The sequence below is a fragment of the Sminthopsis crassicaudata genome, chromosome 2 (genome assembly GCF_048593235.1).
Source record: "Sminthopsis crassicaudata isolate SCR6 chromosome 2, ASM4859323v1, whole genome shotgun sequence".
NCBI classification, from domain to species: Eukaryota; Metazoa; Chordata; class Mammalia; order Dasyuromorphia; family Dasyuridae; genus Sminthopsis; species Sminthopsis crassicaudata.
In genome coordinates this window covers 37,564,454-37,578,298 of record NC_133618.1, presented here as the reverse complement: position 1 = coordinate 37,578,298, position 13,845 = coordinate 37,564,454, and positions in this window count along the sequence as shown.

Here is a 13,845-nt window from a genome sequence, read left to right as displayed (position 1 = left end):
ACATAGCTCATATGTGTCAAAGGGAGAATTTGAGCCAAGGTCTTCTTGACTTTGGGGCCAGGACTCTAGGCATCATGCCATACTTTATCTCATTGTTAATTGTTTCTGAATGCCTCCTTTTGTGCTTGGCCATCTTTCCCATTAGACTATAAGTTCCTTGAGAACAGGTACTGTTCCTTCTCCTTCCTCTTTAACTCCCCCTGAGACTCAGAATATTGCTTGATGATCATTAAACTCTGGGGACTCACTGACCCCATCCTTCTTTCTTCCTCTCCCATCCCATCTAAGTAACTTTTGTGTATTCAGACAATTGAGTATTCAACCTTTCTTACAGCTGTTAAAAGTCTTTGAAAATATGAGGAATCATTTTTTTTCAAAGACTTTAGAACTGAAAAGGACCCTAGATGTTGTCTAGTCCAGCCTCCATATTTTTCACAAGAGAGAGAAGAGGCAGTGACTTGCCCAAAGCCACACAAACATAAAAATAAAGCTGCTAAGGTTCAGATGAACACAAGGGACAAAAATGTAAAAGAATTGGGTCTCAAATGTAAGAAACTTCCATATTCCTGGAGTTGGTTTGTGCCTATTGTAGGCTTGCAGAGGAAGTTTTGTAGGGGAAGCTTAATGGAGGCTGAATCTAAGTTCCTATTCAAGTCTAGAATGTCTAGATAACCTCTGATGTTTCTTTCATCCTTGGGATTCCATGATCTTGTCATAGAACAGAACTAGGCTTTAAGCATAAGACTTCTAATCCTAAATACAATACTCTTCTTCACCCAATCTTAGTTCTTTGATAGTACTTGATGAATCAAAAATACTTTCACAGAAATAAATGGAAGGAGAAGGGATGAAGCTTGAAAAGCCCCTGAGACTGGTAACTGTCCTTCCTGACATGGCAAAATGAGTAAGTGTGGCAGGGTCATATGTCATTCAAATGGGAATTGGCCAAATTGTTACATGAATATAATATAATCATGGACTGTGTGTTATGACGGTAAGAAATGTAGACTATGAAGGAGTCAGAGAAGCATTAGAAACATGAACTGATGCAAGACAAAATAATAACTCAGAAATATACAGTGACTACAACAATGCAAATGAAAAGAACTTCCAAAAGGAAATGGAATTCTGTTATTTATAATAACCAAGCATGGCAGAAGTGGTGAGATAATTCTTTCTCACTTCTTAGCAGAGATCATGGAATCAGGGATTTAGAACCAGAAACGCAGAGCCCATTAAGTCCAATGGTCTCATTTTACAGATGAGGAAAGTGAAACACATAAGTTAAACTGAGGCACTAAGTCACATGGGGCAGGTAGGTGGCTAGGGTAAAAATAAAAATTGCTCCTACAATGAGGAAGATCTGAGTTCATATAGAACCTCAGACACTTTTGTCTCAGTTTCCACATCTGTAAAATGGGGACAATAACAACACTTACATCTCAGAATCAATTGTTGTAATGATAAAATTAAATGAAATTAATAAAAAGTGCAAAAAATAGGCCCTCTGCAAATGTTAACTATTATTAGTTCAAATAACAGTTAGGTAGAGCAGTGGGTAGAGTACCAGCCCTGGAGTCAGGAAGAGTCTTAAATACTTATTAGCTATGTGACTCTGAGAAAGTTTCTGAATTCTTCTTGCTTCTCAAAGGGATCATGTGGCCACACTGGGGAATGATGAAAGAAAGTAGTTCAAAAGTGTTTAGGATTAAATCAAACAAGAGAAAGCTTCTTGAAAATAAGGGAAATTTGAGCCTGGTGGAGAGATAGAAGCCACTTTGTTGGCTTTTGTTGTTGTTGAATCTGCCATTTTCTATTATCTCAATGCCATTACATCCCCTTCCTACAAGTCATGCTGTCGATTCTCCTAACCTGGGCATCAGAACTTAAAGTTGGTGGTGAGGAGCATGGGGTGGTTGTCCTATATATATCTGGAGTTTAAATTCCATCTCAGATGCTTAGAAATTATGTGATTCTGTCATTCAAGCTCTTTGGATTTCAGTGTCTTTATATATAGAATGAGGTCAGAGGACCTTCCAGGTCTCAATTTGTCATCATTTGACTCTAAGCAACGTTGAAATGGGAGGAAAAAGTCAATGTGCAAGAAGGTTTTATTTTTTTAAGAACTGAGAAATAGGAAGACTTTCAGTCCATTACAACCAAAAAGAAAGGTCCTCTCATCTATCACTCAGGTAAATCCCCTTCATTGGAGGTTTTCAAGCAAAGCCCGGATGACCACTTGTCAAGAATGTTACAGTGAGGTTCTTTATTTCAGAATTAGCTGAGCTCTAAGGTCCCTTTCCACTTTAAAAGTCTATGTTTCTAGGAAATAATTGAGCCCACCTTGTACCCACATCATTCACAAAATAAGGAAGAATAAAGGAACGTAGTATTTTTGGAGGTGTACTGGACAAATTCCAAGGGAATCGATATATGGATATATACAAGATAAATCTGTAAGTCTAAGCAGAATTCAATGTAGCTCTGCAGATAGATAGATTAAAATGTTATTGGAGCCATTGGCAGAACAGGGTCTGTGTGGGATGAATCTCAGGAGCCATGGAGGAAGTGGTTTCTGAGTCGTGCTTCAAAAAAGGAAGAACAGAATTTGGCAGAAAAGGAAGAAGGGCAAGTGCAAAGGATCCAAGATGGGATTAAGCAAAGTGTGTTAGGATGAAAAACTTTCTTGACTCAATCCAAGAAAAAGGCAGAGACATAAAGGAATGGGTTGTTTTTTGTTTCCCCAAAGTCTAATACATTGTCTGGCTCATAATAGGAGCACAACCATTTTGAAATGGATTGGACCTGTGTTCTTCCATTAAGACGTCATTTTCTCCTACTGCCTACCTGAATCACCAAGAAATGGTGTAGAAACAATGGGAAGGTACTAGTTCCTACTGATTCAGTGCCAGTTATGGGCCACTAAAGCTCCCTAAAAATGCTTTTTCAGTTCTGAAAGTAAATAAAGACCAGCCATCTTTACTTTTTGTTTACTGTTCTAAAGACCTACTTTCATTTTCCTTCAAAATCCTACCATTCACTCCACAAACTCTGCTGCCATTCCCAAATGGAATTCACCATTGGATCACATTCTCTCACATCTATCTATCCAACAAACTGTTTCTCTCTCCTCACCAAGACTTCTCATTGTTTATCAGCTTCCAAATCTATATTCCATTAGCTCTCTCCCGATTTTATCTTCATACTCCTCCTAGATTGCATACAATAAGTCTCTTTAATGAAACACTCATCAAAAAAATTACAGTTGCAGAATTTTAGACATAAAAAGGACCTGAGAGAACCATCTACTGCATATTATACCTGAAAAAGAATCCTCAATAAACCATGCTTGAAAAGGGATCATCTGGCCTCTGCTTAAAGACCTCCTTTGAGGGGTAATCCAGCTCCTTCTAAAGCAGCCCACTATACTTATGGATAACTCACTCATTAAGAGGGCAGCTAGGTGGCACCATGAATAGAGTGTCAGACCTGGAGACAGAAAGACCTAAGTTCAAATCCAATTCAAATTTATTTACTAGCCGTGTGTCCTTGGAGAAGTCACTTAACCCTATTTGCCTCAGTTTCCTTATCTGTCAAAAGAACTGGAGAAAGAAATATCAAACTACATCAGTATAGCTGTCCAAGTGGGGTCATAAAGAGTCAGACACGACTAAAAACAAATGAACAATAACAATAGTCATTAGAAAGTTCCTCCTGTTATCAAGCCTATATCTAATTAATCCTTCCCCCACTCCCTTAATTTCCTGTCAGATCTACAGTGCCAACTCTTAATTCTGGATCACCCACACTGTCTGTTTTCTTTGTACCTACTCTAGACCCACAGACTATCACTGGAAAAAGTACCCACTGCTCCTGGCACAAACCTTAAACCTCCCTCCTCTGCTGGCACAACCCAAGTCTCATTCCCCATTGTCCTTATTCCCCCTCCCATCATCTACATGACATAGCACTTTCTGACTATTTTATCCAGTGCCTCACCTTGCTGCCTCAAACAGCTATGTGATCATCCCTTCTCTGAATCTGTATGGTACTTATCAGTGTACCATTCATTTGGCAATTATCCTTCCTCTGCATGGTGACATCTCTTCTAGTGTTGGTTGAACTGTGATTTCAATCCTTTATCATTATTTAATTTGTTGTGAATTTCTTTCTCAGTTTTTCAATCGGTTTATAAGTTCCTTGAGGATACATTTCAGTATATATTATTTATATAGCTATATTGGTATAGGTTATTGAGTAAGAACTCAATACATTTTTACAGGATTTGGAAAGGGTAGATGGTTTTGAAGTCAGATAGAGCTGAGTTCAAGCCTTGCCTTTGACGCATACTAAGTTATTGTGTAACTCTGACCAAATCAATGAACCTCTCCGGACCAGAGGTCATTCTCAAAGACCATAAATTGCCAACCTAAGCTGGTAGTAGTTCCCCATGCCAATGACATCACAGTTCCAGACTCTGTGACTAGCCAAGATATATTCAGTAGGACCCCAAGGACATGGAGCATAGGATGAATACTTTTTGATAGAAGGGAAGGAAAAAAGGGGTGAAAGACCACGAGATCACTAGAATCATGGAATATTTAAATTAAAAGGAAGCACACAGGTCACTTAATCTAACCATTTCAGTTTTAACTGAGCTTCAGGGTGTGGATGAGAAGAAGGAAGGGAGAAGAAATTGGAGAATTGTTACTGAAGGTGAACAGAAAATAAATCACAGACAGGGACAATGAGATAGCACAAAACAATGGGACCTGGGTACAGTGGGAAGAACACTAGATTCATAATCTCAGCATCTGGGTTGGAGTCCCATCTGGGCCATTTACTATCTGTTTCACCCTGGAGAAGTCATCTTTCCTCTTTGGGTCTCAATGACCTCATCTGTTAAATGTTAGATGCGCTCCAAGGGCTCTTTGAGGTCTCAATTATGAATCTGTAGTCTTACAAAAGAATTTCAGTGTAAAATGGACAATAGAATAAGAGAATTCACTCTGTTGTACAGATGAGTTCAACTGTGGCAGAATAGAAACCAGAGTACTAGAATTAGAAATGATGATAAAAGGAACTCAGAAAAGTAGAGGAGGAGATATATAGAGATATATACATATAACCATATGGATATATGTGGATGCATATGTGTGTGGATGCATATATGTATAGATATGTACATGTATATACATGGATTTGTGTGTACAGGTATATGAATATGTGTATTTCTATAAAGTGATACAAAAAGAAGTAAGCAGAACCAAAAATGCCCTACACACAATGACTATAACCATGTAAATGGAAAGGATAATTTTAAAAGACAGGGGGAAGAAAACAAATGCTACCAAATAATAATAATGACCAAATTAGAAGACCTGGATTCCTGTTTCTGTTCTGACTTTTTCTAACTAGGTGATTCTGAGGAAGTCATTTAATCTCTCTGATACTTAGTTTCCTCATCTGTAAAATGGAAATAATCATATTAGTTCTCTCATTGGGAATTATGAGAAAAACTGTGAATTGTAAAGCTCTTATAAGTGTGAGCTATTGTTTTCACTAGAGAATAGCTAAAGATATGGGAAACAATGAGGGACCTTGATGCAGACCTGTAATTACCAGTACTTTGCACCAGAACACCAAACTTTAGAGGCAGCTAGGTGGTACAGTGAATAAAGCACTTGGCTTAGAATCAGCAAGACTCATTTTCTTTTGAGTTCAAATCTGAGCTCAGATACTTCCTCACTGTGTGATCCTGGGCAAGTCACTTAACCATGTTTGCCAAGGTTTTCTCATCTGTGAGGAGGAAATGGCAACTCACTTGAAAACCCTAAATGGGGTCACAGAGTCAGATAGGCCTTAACAACAATCAAAATTTAGAGGAGATTGACAGAAAGTAGAAAGCACTGAGCTTAACACTTGGCACAAATAATTAAATAAAATAAAAAGTAGCCAAACGGTGCACTTCTTCCTCTTCTTGGTGACCACAGTTCAAGTGAACTCCCCTAATGATGACCTCCCCAACTACGGCCTTACAGTGTCCCTGGGTCTCTCCTCTTATGTGTCCCTGTATCTTGAGGAGCAAGGTTTCTTCTTAAGTTCTCTCCTGATCTTTCCCTTCAACTGGACCTATTTGGAAAAATCAATGTGGGGCATATTTTCTGCTGCTTGTCCTGGGCACCAGAACTGGTAGTTATGTCTCTGATTGGGAGTTTTTCTCTCAGGTTTTGGGACCTTCTTTCCTAAACTTTTAATACATGCCCTGGGGTTGAGATCAGTATTACTCAATCCAAATTATGTTAGGGATCATTACAATTCTTAAATAAATTCTCAGTCTTAGACTGTCAAAGTCGCAGGGCAGAAACTTTCCCTGACTGATGGACCTTAGCAGGAGAAAGACAACGAAAAGATAAAGCTGGTGTAAAACAGGAATATTCCGTGTTTTGAACTTTACCAATTTGAAAAAATAAGATCCTTTGGTAGTCAAAGTTTTTCTGCCACAGGGCTATGCCATGAAGTCAAAATCGGTGGCCTTCAAAGTGCCTCCCCAGAGCTATGGCATGACCCAAGGAGCCTGTGGTTTAATCCCAAGAAGAATGGGGTTAATCAATTGAAGGGTGAGAAGACAGGCAACATACCCCCTTCATCAGAAGATCCATCTGTGTGGCTTGTCTCCAATACAAACGCATGTGCCAGTCACCTCTTAGTTTAATATTTATCAACTTCATCCCATCTTGGTACTAGGAAAGCTCTCAACTTTCTTGTTCTGATCTCTACAGGGCAATTAGCATCTAATCTCTACCTGGGCATCCACAGTCATAGGTACCCAGGAGTCATTGGGAAGACCTCTTCTCCCCTCTATCCTATATTCATTAGGGAGAAAAATCACTTCTACAGGTGTCATGAAAAAATTTAGACACCACTGGTCATAACCAATTGTCCCTGGTTGTCCTTAGAACTTAGATAAATTCTGTTAAAATAAATCCAGGAGAAGATATTCCTGGGGTTCCTTGAAGGGCCTCTGGCACTTCCCTGGAGAGGGGAACTGCCAATATTATTTTGTTGAGTCAGTTGAGATGAGAATATTAGTATTTCATGGTTTCCATTTTCTCAATATATCATGGAATTTTAAAACTGGAAAAAAACCTAGATGTTATGGGATCACAAATACCAGATTACAAGGGACTTTGGGAGTCATGCAGTCCAACTATCTAATTTTACAGATGAAGAAACTGAAGTTATGCTAAGTGGCAGAAATGGAGTTCAAATTCAGGTCTTTGCTTCCCAATTCTTTCCATAACACCATACTGTCCCCTGTCCAACATAACTCTTATTTTACAAATGAAAAAAGTAAATCCTGGAGATGTTAGAGGCTTGCCCAGAGTCTCATGGGAAATAAGAGACAGAGCTAGATTTGCACCCTTGTCCTTTCAACACAGCCTCCCTCAAAATCTCAACTCCCTAAGCAGCCAAGAGGAATCTCAAGTAGTCAAAGGGTGTTTGGAGGAAGAGAGTAGAAAGGAGATATGTCAATGACAAACCCCTAAACCAGAAGTTCCTAGCCTTTCAGGAGCGCTTCTTTGATAGTTTGGTGAAGCCAATGGGTCCCTTCTCATAATAAAATTTGTTAAATGAATAAAATAAAATACTTCCATTTGCAAAACAAGATAATTATATTGCCATCATTATTGGATTTTTTAAAATAAATGGATCTCATAGTAAGGTTGGTGAGAGGAGCTATTACCCTGATTCCCTCCTCGTTTTGATAAAGATTATAGTACAAATCTGGGCTTCTACTTCTCCACCCATAAAAATATAGAGATGTCTTTAACTTATGCTACCTTTTAGGGAGAGCAAGTCTCACAAGATGAGGAATGGTGAATTACTTGAGCTTCATGAAAGAAGAATCATAGAAAAATACTAAGTCATCATTATTACTATATTTTGTTTTAGACATAGAGAAACTGAGGCACTCAACTGAGAAAGACCCCTCAGCATGACAAATGGTGTCAGCAGCAGAACAACTGCCCCCTTTTCACCCCCATTCTTTGTGCTTAGATATGGTGACAGCCAGAGTATCTTTTTCTGTTGTTTACATACATCTGTGTGGGGGAAGTTCTATTGCAGGAGTGAGGGTGTGTTTATGACCTAAGGAGTATTGGGAATCGTGTTTCCATTTGGATATCATTTCCAAGACTGACATGGTTTATTCAGCCTCTCACTTCTCTCCCTGGGTCCTCCTTGCTCCTTGCTTCCCCACCAATGTTCTCAGTTACCACACTTGGGTATAATACTAACACTCCGGTTAAGGTTGAAAAGCTGTTTCCATCCCAAATTCCTAATTTTAGTCATTTGTAACTGTCTCCAAAGTCATCCCAGGGGGATGAAACTTCCCATACTCAGTCACAGCCCCAAGGTAGAGAGTGGGTGGTTTTTTTTTTCCTTTAAAAGTTTGAAGAAAATCCATGGGATCATTTTAGAAGCAAGCAAGTGTGAACAAGGGAGTTGTTTTTTACAAAGAAAAAAATGCTGCCTTTTTCTGAGTGCTGATCAATCAGAAATTACTTTTTTTTGGATGAAACTCCTATTGTGGCAGGCGGCTAGTCCCCTGTATCAAATATCCTTGCCATAAGGAGCAAATACTGAGATGAAAGGGAAAGCAAAATAGTGGGGGCTCAGGACCTAGGACAGTGCTTGTTTCCTGAGGGCCCCAGATTGCTCTGATTGATCCCAAATAGATAAAGTAGGTATAAGGTCTCATACAATGCTGGTTATGAAAAACAAACACATGTAGATAATTTAGGGGAAAAGATTGGAGCACTTTCCAGCCAAGATTTAAGCATTATTAAATGATGAAAATTCCCTAAATGTCCTACTGTGGTTCTGACCCTGCATAGGCAGTTTAATCTCCTTTCTTTTTGTTTCTCTTTTTGCTATTTTCCTTCCTTCTTTCTTTCTTTCTTGCTCCTTTTCTCTCTCCCCCACTCCTTCTCTTCCTTCCTTCTTTCAATGCCTTCATTTTTTTCTTTTCTTTCTTTTAATTCTCTCTCTTCCTCTTTCATTCCTTTCTTTCTTCTTTCTCTCCCTAGTTTTTCCCCTTCTCCCTACCCACCCTTCCTCCACACTTTTTTTTCTATTTTCTCTCTTCCTTTCTCCTTTTCTTATTCCCTTCCTTCCCAAATAATTATTAAGTTAATTACAAAAAAAAGATAGAGCTCATGTCCTGCCTCCATGGAACTTATAATCAAGTACAGGGGCATAAGACATGGATGCAACTAATTATATTGCAAAATAGTATGTTGATGCTTTGATGACTCAGTCACTTTGGACTTGTTTTCATGGCTATTTTCTCAGGAGTGCACAAAGATCTCAACTCATTCCTATCTTCTCATTCCTGTGTGACCCATGCCTTCATCCTCTCATAGACACATCATGATAGGGGCCACACAATCTCTTTTTCTTCATCTTTGGTGTCAAATGAAATAGAATGCAGTATCAGTGATACAAATTCATAGAGTAGAATATAAGCTTATTAAGGGAAGCAACTAATTTCATTTTTGTTTTTGTATACCCCAGAGACTAGAAGAATGGTAGGATATAATAAATGCTTAATGAATTCTTGTTGAATTGAATTGAATACAGCCATATAAGGTTTATGAAACATTCATTCAGCCCCAATATGGAGGATATTGAAAATATGATTAATGCCTTTTCACAGATATGGGAATGGGGACTCATAGAACTATTATACTAATTGGGAGTGATTGGGCATAATATGCCCAGTGTCACATGAAAATGTTTCAGAATTGGGATCTGAATTCCAAACATCTAGACCTAGGTTCTAGTGCTAAGTGGAGGATAGGAAGATTGGGAAGGGGGGAAAAGAATAGTTAAGCATAAAGACTAGAAGGGATATTCTGAGGGAAAAAAAACACATTTTAGTAGAAGAAAAAGGGAAAATATAGTAACTTAGAAATACCAACAAGCTAGAAAAACATTGATTATAGAGTCACTAAGATTGGAAAATTTTCACAATATTCTTTTAGATTGTAAAATTTTTGAGGGTAAGAATTGTCTTGTATTTGTATTTGTATTTCTAGTACTTAGCACAGTTCCTAGCACACAGTAAGCTTTTAATAAATACTTGTTGACTTGACTTGCTGATATTTAATCTGAAAAGAGAGCCAGGAATTCGGCCAGGAATTACCTCGAACACATTATGAGGTAGGACCCTTTTTATATGAAAAATAAAGTCATTGGATAATATAGTCATAAAATTGTCAGGGATCTTGGAAGTCATAGAAGCTAGCTCCATTTTATATATGGGGAAACTGAGGCAGGGGTGAATTGACATTCAAAATCACACAGGTAAAAGTAGCTAAATCAGCATGCTAACCTAGGCCTTCTAGGTGATATAATGGATAGAGTTTTACACCTGGAGGTCAGGAAAACCTAAGTTCAAATCCTAAAACACATCTCACACATCTCACACATTTATAAGCTGGATGACCCTGGACAAGTCTCTTAACCTCTTAGCCTCAATTTCCACCTCCATAAAATGGGGGTAATAGTATCACCTACCTCTGAGGGTTGTTGGAGAAACCAAATAACAAGTGTAAAATCACTTTGTAAATCCTAAAATTCTAGATAAATGCTAGCTACTACTAGTTATTACTATCATCAGTTTCTCAAAGGACTCCCAGAAAGATTCCCTGAGTAAGTCTGGAGAAAGAAATGTCCAGTCTCAGGCATTGAAAGGATCCATCTACTTGAGTTTAAAAAGTCTCTGTGAAAAAAAAATATGTTTTTGAGTTTGACTCTCCAAAGGAAGTCTTTGTGGAGCATTGGTCTCTGAAGGAGAAGTTTCAAAAAAAAAAAAAAAAAACTGTTGGGAGTCTGTGGGTCCAGGGGATGGTGATGAGATCCTAAATTAGAATTGCAACAGTGTGGAATAGAGGAGAAGACAAATGGGAGAGGGAATATGGAAAAGAGGCTGTGGGAGATCTAAGAGACAGTCTTCTCTCCTCAAGGGACTTACAAGTAGTTGAGGAAGACAAAACTATCACATATGTACCAATTACTGAACAATTAAGTGCTAAACTGCATGTTGCAGTAGATTCCAAGTAGAATAAGAGTTTAAAAAAACAAGATATCAGTGTGGACTGGAATTGTCAGGGAAGATTGTCTTTAGGTGGTGGAAATGAAAAATGGCATTTTGGTTGGCAAAACAGAATATAAATGTTATCCCAAATGGGAGAAATAGCATGAGAAAAGGATTATAGGTAGAAAAGATTATGGCAAACATTGGAGATTAGGAAACAGTTGGGAAGCCAGTGGATGTTGAGAAAGAGAAAGGAGGAGGGTAAAAGACAGATCATGGATGGTCTTGGAAGCCAAGCAGAAGAGTTTGGACTTGATGGGTATAGGTAACAGGAGTCACTAAAATCTCTTGGGCATGGGGGACATGACAAAAACTGTAGTTAAGGAAAAGTCGTCTGGCAGTGATGCTCAGGGTAGATTGAAGAGGAGAGAAATCAGAAGATGGGGAGTCTTTCTGGAAAGCTGCTACAATAATCCAAATGTAAAGTACTAGAAAATGAGTCTGACAATGCAGAGAAAAGGGTAACATCAACTTACATTTGGAGCAAAACTTGGTTACTTGGGAGCAGATTCAACAATGAGAGAAAAGAGTTTTCTCTTTCTTAGTGTTTAAAAACAGGAAGAATGCTCATCCCATAGTTGACTGGTAGGGACAGACAATGCATTCAGAAGCTCAGTGTCTAGTCAGCTATCCCAGTAAGAACATCCTAGAGGAAAATAGAAATAGAGGATTGGAATATAGTTGAGAGGATGGAGCTCTGGACCAATCCTTCAAAGAGCATCTATTAATCACTTAGCATTTGTCAGTCCCTGTGCTAAGCGCAGAGTTGATGGGAACTAGCCAGCTCAGAGAGGAAGCTTGTGTGTCACTGGCCCACATCCCATGCAAAGGGATTACAAGGCGAGGTCCACATCAAACGTAGCATTCACCCCTCACATAAAGAAAAGCATCCCAGCACACCAGGTGCATACATTTTAATGGGAAGATCCATGCCCACTGAAGTTATGGCTGAATCTGCAAGTGAATAAATTTACCCAAGGAGCAAAGACAGAGAAAGGAGCACAGGAGTCAAGCCTTAGCTTGAGAAATGCCAACAGTTAGAAGAGGGGAGTCAGGGGGCTGGAAGGAGAATTAAAAGAGGGAAGGGTCATGGAAGACAAGGGAGAAGAGTTTCAAGAGTGAGGAGATAATCAACAATACACAATGGCTCAGAGAGGTCAAGAAAAAGGAAGACCAAGAAAAGGTCATTCATTGTGTTTAACAAGGAGACTAATGATAACTTTTAGGGGAGATGTATCACCAGAGTGTTAGTGGAGGGGGGGCAAAATCAGATGACAGAGGGGGAAACATGAGAATGAGTGGCTAGGAAGCCCTCCCCCGCAACCCCCACTGAGCTCCATTTCCCCAGGCTTCTGAAAACTTTCTCACCCAACCAGATCCAATTTTCTACCTTCCTACCTTCTTTACCAATTTTCCAGTTGCTGAGCTAGCCAACTAGAGTTAGCTGTCTCTTAAAGTTGCCTGACTGGGTCACTTCTTTTTCCCAGGGGATAATGCTGATATAGTCTCATTCTGGTTGGTTCCTAGAAAGGGAATGGAGGTTTCTGCCTGTTCTGTCCTGGCCCCTGCTAACCCAAAAGACCTGCTAACCCAAGGAGAAGGCCAAGGTGCAGCTCTCTATGACTGCTGGCAGGCCTCAGGGAACTCAGCTAAACTGATGCCATCTATTTTCACTTGACATTTCAATGGTCCGGATTCTTGAGGGCAATGGGTGAGCACTGATCGGTCCACCTCCAGCTATTCCCTCTTCCTATTTAGCCCACTTGCTCGCTAAGGGCTGTCCAAAGCTTGCCCTCCCTTTGATCCCCGGAAGAAATCACCTTTTCCTATTTCTTTTGGCCCTCAGGGAATGTGCATAATTCCTCCTTTCTCCTATCCGTCTGCCTTTCCTTTCCCAGGATTTTACTCCCCACCCCCAGGACATGAAAGGGGTAAGGGTAACGTTGTGGTTATAACATAGATTTTGAGCATCCTCTGCAGAGACCCCAGAATCCTAGCAAAGGAGGAGACAAGACAGGTTATGGCAACCCTGTTCTTCCCAGGATGCAGCGGGAGCCTGGGAACCAGGAGGGAGGGAGGAGGCTCAGCTGAGGAGCTCAGGATTTAATTCTATGCATCATTAAGTAGTCCTCTGAAAGTAGTGTCCCCCTATACATCATCCATGCTTAGTAAACAGCACGCTGACATTACATTAGTGGCTGGAAATGAATTTTCTCTTTTATAGGGAAATTGAGAATCCGCCAAGAAGAAAGAAAGAAAGAAGGGAAAAAAAACTCAAAACCAATTATCTAGGCATTTATGAGTTCCACCCTGGTCCCTCTCTCTCTCTCCTCTCTCACTCAGATGCAAAGAAGCATTTAATATTTAATATATTAAGAAAAGAAAGAAACTTTGATAGATTATGTGGAATCTGGTATTAATTCCCTCTACCCCCCCCCCCCTTCCCCTACTTCCTTCATTCTCCCCTTCATGCAAACTCGTGCCTGGCTCAAGCTGACATTTAAATGGATTAAGGTGTTCAGATTTCCTTAATACTGTTGACATTTTGGAAATATTTCTGGCTTTTTTTTTTCTCCCCTCGAAATAATAATAATAAATAAATATCTGAATGAATCTTCTCCTTCAACCCAAGCAGAGTAAGTAGCAAGCTCTAGGTCTCCATTTCTCCCCTCTGCCTTTGA